Below are 7,868 nucleotides of genomic sequence, written 5' to 3'. Positions count from 1 at the left end.
GGCCACAAGTTGTTGGAGAGTAGGTTTAGATTAGACATCCGTAAGAACTACTTCACAGTTAGGGCGGCTAGGATCTGGAACCAACTTCCAAGGGAAGTGGTGCTGGCTCCTACCCTGGGGGTCTTTAAGAAGCGGCTCGATGCCTACCTGGCTGGGGTCACTTGAGCCCAGTTTCACTCCTGCCCAGGCAGGGGGTCGGACTTGAAGATCTACAAGGTCCCTTCTGACCCTACTTCTATGATTCTATGACTCTGCTAGAAAAAAAGAGGATCAGGCAGCTGAAGGCAGAAGCAGCAAGGGACTCAATCCTTTTTTTCTGTGGAGTCTGCCCACCTCTTCTGTGGCTGGGAGGTGAGCTGACTAATAGCTCCAACACATCATTGCAAACTAAATTACATTAGGATGTAGTTTAATTTGCAATGACGTAAACTCATTTTAACCCCCCCAAACTCTTGCATGTGTACAGTGTGACACCATTAAGCCACACAACGTGACATTTTTGTCATATGCACATGGTAATGGTGTCATGTGTACAAGAGCCCTTAAGGCTTTGAGGTCATACAGTGAGCTTGCAGTGTTTGAATATGATATGAATGGAGACTAAATCTCAGTTCAGGGATGGTAAAAGCGGAATGGAAAGTATTAAAATTATTTTAGTGTCTAACTGTGCATGCCAGGGATGAGCTGTGTGGTGGCTGGTTCACCTGCTAACCAATCCAGCTACCGTCCTGGAGCCGTGGAGTGGAAGCTGAGACTGGGCATACAGTTGACCCACTTGTTGCAGAGAAAATCACAGATGGGCATCTGTTGGGGTGGGGAGCTTGAAGCAGCTGCTGGGGCTTGGCTTTCCAAATCTCCCATTCCTGATGCAGAGATTCTTATCCTAAGAGTGATAAAGCTAGGAGGAGGGAAAGGCTGGGGGAGGCTGTACAGTGCCCTGACTGGAGACCAGCCCTACTTGGCAGAGCTGTTGGACTTTGGAGCTGGGGAGTGGCTGCATCTGGGGAGCAGATGGACTGGAAGCCTTCAGCAAGGAGGGAAGAGTGATCCTGGGCCAGTGCCTCAGCAGCCTACTCACTCCCTGCCCAGGACAACCCTGACCCTGGGGTAGCAGGCAGGTGCTAGGATCAGCTTGGGATGCAGAGCCAGGGGTTGGCCCCCATCCAGCTCCCCTAGGGGCATGGACCAGATCAGTCCTCAGGGTCATCCTCCAGATTCACAACCCTCAAAGCTCAGAAGCTTCTCTCAAAGGATGGAGGAAACCAATCATTTAAAGGATAAGATGTATGTTCTCATGAGATTTTATATGTTTGTTTTGTATTTTTTCACATTTTGGTTATATAATTATGTGATGGTAGCATTCAAATACAGTTGTAATGGGTATAAAAAACAGAGAGATTTACAGTATATGAAGTTTAGCACACATTTAAAGGTTCATGAATGATAAAAACATTTAGATGTATAGTACTACTGCTTTTTTTTTTTAATTTCAAGAATCACTAATGGTATTCTTAGACTCGTACTTGATGCTATCAGTATGGCCCATATTTTTCTTGTAGTAGTTTACTGTAGCATAGGTACAATGTAAAATGTGTATTTAAAAAAAAAAAAAGTCCAACAAGGATCTACATGACCACTAAACTAAAACATCGTTCCTTTAATGTTATACATATATCGTGATCCCATGCATCTGAGTTATTTTCCTAAGGCAGTTGTTTTATTCAGTTTTTATCCATATTTTTCCATGATTAAAATGAAACACCACCGGTGGAGAAAGAACTTGTGGAGGAAAGAGCAGAGGCACTTGCTCCAGAGGAGGAAAGAAGTCAATCTCCTGTCTAGAAAAGGATAGTAGGGTGGTTGTAATGGATGCTGAGGGGGATGGAGGGTGCCATCTGCTAGCCAGATCCCTTTGCATAGGAGGACTGTTGCCTTCCAGGGTCCCATATTTGGGATGTGATGGAGAGGATTATAAAACTCATCTGGCCCTCCAACCACTACCCCATGCTGCTCATCCATGTGGGCATGAATGACATAGCCAGGAACAACCCTCAGTGGGTCATGGGTGACTACAGGGCTCTTGGGGCTGGGCTCAAGGGGGTGGAGGTGCAGGTGGTTTTCTCTTCTGCCCTCACAGTCAGGGGTCAGATCCTGAGACCCTGTGGATCAAGATACAGGGGGGTGGGGGGGGACAACAAGGAGGGGACTTGATGGTAAGCATCTACTACAGACCACCACACCAGGAGGAGGAGCTGGATCTGGACTTTTCTGGATAACTGATAGAGGCTTCATATTCAAGGGACATAGTTGTCATGGGAGACCTTAATTACCTTGACATCTTCTGGAAGCAGCACTAAGCCAGATCTAACCAGTCACATAGGTTTTTGACCTGTGTAGAAGAACTTTATTTATTACAGGAGGTGAATGGACCAACCAGTGGGAAGGGCTTGTTGGATTTTATTTTAGCAAAAGGAACAACCTGGTGGGAGATCTGAGGATTGAGGGAAGTTGGAGAGATAGTGATCATGAGATGATAAAATTCACTATCTGTCATAGAGCAGAGATGTCAGCCAGTAGGACAGAGGTGCTTGTGTTCATGAAGGCTGACTTCATTGAGCTAAGGAAAATAGTGGGAGAGATCCTATTGGAAGAGGGACTGAAGGTAAAGAGAGTCCAGGAAGGGTGGTAGTTCCTCAAAATGACAATCCTCAGAGCACAGAAAAGGTCCATTCCTGTATGCAGGAAAGGTTGTAAAGGAGCTGAGAAGCCCTCTTGGCTTACCAGAGGAGCCAAGAAGTGCTTAAAAATGAAGAAGGAGGCTTACAGACAGCAGAAACAAGGGGTAGTCACCAGGGATCCTGGTTTTCTCTGATTGAAAAAAATATCCCCAATTTTTGGTTAAAAAAGTAACTCCAGATTCACGTTTCCATGATTAAAATGAAACACCACTATATAGATATCTATATATTAATGGTGTTTCATTTAAATCAAGGAAAAATGTGTATTTCAGGTTACTTTTTTAACCAAAAATTAGGGATTTTATTTTCAATCAGAGAAAACCAGGATCCCTGGTAGTCATCATTAAACTAAGCTTGCTGGGGGATGGGGGGACTACTGCCACTGCTGGCCCGCTGAGCAACCCTTGCAAAGCCAGCCAGCCAAGGCACTTAAGGGATCCTATCCCTGCCCCAGCCCTGGTACAATCTGTGGGCAAGGCAAGAGCCCCCAAGGGGACACTTTATTGCCTGTAAACAAATGCCAGGAGCTTGGGGAATAAGCAGGAGGAACTCGTCCTCCTGCTTAAACACAAATAATTACAATGTCATAGGGATAAAGGAGACCTGGTGGGACTCCACCCATGACTGGACCACAGGTATAGATGGCTATACCCTGTACAGGAGAGATTGAGTAGTTAAAGGGGCAGGGGTGTAGCTCTCTATGTTAAGGAAAGCTACACGTCCCTGCAAGCTGATATTGGTGACCAGGGTGATAACTGGAGACCCTCTGGGTTAAAATATATGGAGAACATGGCACAGGGGACACAATGGTGGGAGTCACTACAGACCTCCCACCCAAAGTCAAGAGCTCAAACAGGAGTTCACCCAGGAACTGGCTGAGGCTGCATGCTCCAGGACCATGGTTGTCATGGGTGACTTCAACTACCGAGACATCTTGTGGGAGGATCACTCAGCAAAATCCGAGTGGTCGCAAAGCATCCTATCATGCGTGGATGACCTCTACCTGGCTCAAGAAGTCTACGGGCCAATGAGAGGTAAAGCACTGCTCAACCTGGTACTGGCAACTGGGGATGACCTAATCGGTGACCTAGTGATCGATGGGAAGCTGGGTGACAGTGACCACAAGCTGATCACCTTCACCATCCGCTGTAAAGCTGGCAAGTCAGTCAGCAACACTGAAGTCCTTGACTTCAGGAAAGCTGACTTTGACAAGCTCAGGAGGCTTATCAGTGAGGCCCTAAGGGACCACGAACCCAGGGGGAGGGGAGTTCAGGAAGAGTGGTTGCTTCTCAAGAGACCGATCCTCAATGCAAAAACTAATTCTATTCCAACTGAACTCCAGCTAGCTTTGAGCATCAACAACAATAAAAAAAGTCCTTTTTCAGATATGTGGGGAGCCGAAGGAAAAGCAAGGGCAACATTGGACCCCTGATAAACCAGATGGGACATCTGAAAACTGATGCCCAGGAAAAAGCCAGCCTATTAAATGGGTACTTTGAATTGGTCTTTCATTAGTCCCATGGGATGCCCATGCCCACTACGGGACAGGGAGGTCCGGGTGAGGGAGATCCCCTGCCCTCCATCAATGCTGACCTCATGAAGGAACACCTTGAGAGGCTGGATACCTTCAAGTCAGCTGGCCATGACAATCTACACCCCAGGGTACTCAAGGAGCTGGCGAGCATCATAGCCCAGCCCCTGGCATGGATCTTTGAGAACTCTGGTGCTCTGGTGTAGTGCCTGAAGACTGGAAAAAGGCCAATGTGGTGCCTATCTTCAAGGAAGGGAGGAAAGTAGATCCGGCAAACTACAGGCCCATCAGCCTGACCTCTATCCCAGGGAAGGTCATAGAAAAGTTTATTAAAGATGCCATCCTTAATGGACTGGATGACGCCAATGTCCTGAGGAATAACCAGCATGGGTTTGTTGCAGGTAGGTCTTGCTTGACCAATCTCATTTCCTTTTATGACAAGCCACCGGTGGCCTTGGGTCCACCATGATCCACTGGCTGGGAAATTGGCTCCATGGTCGGGCCCAGAGAGTGGTAATTGATGGAAGTCAATCGTCACGGTGCCCTTTGACCATTGGGGTCCCCCAAGGCTCTGTCCTTGGACTCATATTGTTCAATATTTTCAAAAATGATGTGGACATTGGAGTCAGAAGCAGACTGGCCAAGTCTGGGGTAAAGCATCCACACCTGAAGACAGGAGGGCGATCCAGCCTGACCTGGACAGGCTCAGCAAATGGGCAGATGACAACCTGATGGTGTTTAACAGTGAAAAATGCAAGGTTCTCCACCTTGGGAGGAAAAAACCTGCAGCATCCTTATAGGCTCAGCAGTGCTGCGCTGGCTAACACTATGGAAGAAAGAGACTTGGGGTCATCATTTACCACAAAATTAACATGAGCCTTCAATGCGATGCTGCAGCAAGTAAAACAAACAAGACCCTGGCTTGCATCCATAGATGCTTCTCAAGCAAATCCCAGGATGTCATTCTCCCCTTGTACTCAGCCTTGGTGAGGCTGCAGCTGGAGTACTGCATCCAGTTTTGGGCTCCACAATTCAAAAAGGATGTGGAGAAGCTTGAGAGAGTCCAGAGAAGAGCCATGTACATGAACAGAGGTCAGGAAACAGACCTTACGATGACAGGCTGAGAGCTATGGGCCTCTTTAGCTTGGAAAAGCGCAGGCTCAGGGGTGATCTGATGGCTACCTGTAAGTTTATCAGGGGTGACCACCAGTATCTGGGGGAATGTTTGCTCACCAGAGCACCCCAAGGGATGACGAGGTTGAACGGTTATAATCTACTGCAAGACCATTTCAGGCTGGACATAAGGAAGAATTTCTTTACTGTTTGAGCCCCCAAGGTCTGGAATAGTCTGCCATCGGTTCAAGCACCTACATTGAACACCTTCAAGAGAAATTTGGATGCTTATCTTGCTGGGATCCTATGACCCCAGCTGACTTCCTGTCCCTCGGGCAGGGGGCTGGACTCGATGATCTTCTGAGGTCCCTTCCAGCCCAGTGTCTATGAAATCTATGTAATCAAGGAGGAATACACAAGTATAGCCTGTCTTTAGATGAAGGGAAATGTGGGTGCCTTCCAGAATGGGACAGGACAGCTGATAACAGACAGGAGAAAGCTGAACTCTAATGAATACTCTGTGTTGGTGTTCCTGCATACAAATGGTGGTCACTTGCCCTGTTGGATACTGGACCCCTGAATGGTGGGGGTGGGGAGCGGTGCGGTGATTGCCAACCAATGGTCAGTGTTGAACTGGTGAGGAAGCACTTACAGTGGCTGAATGTCTTTAAGTCAGCAGGACTGGATGGACTATTGGGGGATGGTCCCTCAGGTATACATGGATGGTCCCCCAGGATACAATGGTCCCTCAGGTATTGGGGGACTAGCCAAGTCCCCCAATACCTGAGGGACTTGGCTAGTCATTGTGGGACCATTGGCAAAGGCATTTGATGACTCATGATGCTCAGGAGAGGTCCCAGAAGACTGAAAAAGGGACAAACTGGTGTCAGTCTTTAAGAAGGGAAGGAGGGAGAATCTGGGAAACTATAGGCCAGTTAGTTTGACCTTGATACCAGGTAAAATTTGGAAAAAATTATCAGGAATTCCATTTGTGAGAGACTGGCAGAAGGCATGATGCTGAAGGATAGCCAACATGGCTCTGTTTTGGGCAGGTCGTATCTGACCAAATTCATCTCCTTCTATGATCAAGTAACAGAGCTAACATACTGAGATGCAATAGCCAATCCATTGTGAGCAGGAAGAACTTCCTCTCTACTGGGCGTTGGTGAGACCTCAGCTGGAGTACTATTTCCAGTTCTGGGTGCTGCACTTCAAAAAAGACATAGAGAATCTTGAAAGGGTCCAGACAAGGACCTGGAAAACAATCATATAAGGAAAGACTAAGGAATCTGGGACTGTTCAGCCTGTGGAAGAGAAGACTGAGGGGGAACTTTTCTGTAAGGGGTGAATCTTGGGAGCTGGGAGAAAAACTGTTCACTAGGGTGCCCCAGGGGAGAATAAGGAGCAATAGCCATAAACTGTTAGAGGATGATTTCAGTTTGGATGTAAAAAAGAACTTCTTTATGGTAAGGGTGGCCAGAATCTGGAATAAACTTCCCAAGGAGGTGGTGCAGTCCCCAACTTTGGAAGTCTTCAAGAGGAGACTGGACAGACACCTTGCTGGGATCATTTGACCTCAGCAGTGTTCCTGCCCTGAGCGTGGGGGTTGGACTTGATGATCTTTTGAGGTCCCTTCCAGCCCTTAATTGCCATGATTCTATGAATAGAGGGAAATAATCACTTTCCTTGAACTGCTAGCAGCACTCATTCAGTCTAAAGCATTATTATAACATGGATAAAATAGATTCATATTATTTATGACCTTCTAAAGTTCCATTCATACTGGAATTAATATATATTAGATTACAACATATATGTTACAAACATTGTTCTGTCTTCTATTTCCAGTTCTATAACTAGCAAACTTGGTGTTAGTTACATCACTTTCTGTTTCCTGTTTCCTCATATATTAAATTGGATATATTACTTCCTTAGCAAAGCATTTGAGATCTGTGGTTTCAAGGGGCCTATATACAATGTTGATACTATCATTATACCTCCAGTCATAGAACCAATAACTCTGAAAAGGGTTCCTTTCAGGGATTATATTGCAGTATTTTCCTAAAGTTCATGTAAAATTTTTGCATTATAAATGTCATTTTGATTGTGTCAAATATCTTGTTTGGGTTTTAAGATGATACTTCTTTATAATTTAATTTTATTAATGTGCCAAGTTAGACGATGTTCAGGATCCACAGAGTGAATTATTCATTACATTTCAAATAGTAAATTGTCATCAAATGCTTTCTGATCTGCATTACATAAAGTCATGCTGAATATCTAATGCCAGGATTGCCTATGTAATGAAGAACCTCTCAGACAGTTTTCAATCAAAATACACTTGAGGAATAGCAAACGTAATATTTTGATAAACATTCTGAGTACCACACAGTTCTTTGTCCTAAACTGAAGAATCCTGTGAATGAAGTCACCCAATCTCTTTCTCTGAAAAGTGCCTACTCAAGCACTAAGTTTTCCATTTAAAG

Source organism: Alligator sinensis, unplaced genomic scaffold (assembly GCF_000455745.1).
Source record: "Alligator sinensis unplaced genomic scaffold, ASM45574v1 scaffold740_1, whole genome shotgun sequence".
In the NCBI taxonomy this organism is placed as follows: domain Eukaryota; kingdom Metazoa; phylum Chordata; order Crocodylia; family Alligatoridae; genus Alligator; species Alligator sinensis.
The sequence above is the reverse complement of the archived record's forward strand: the minus strand, read 5'-3'. Positions refer to the sequence as shown.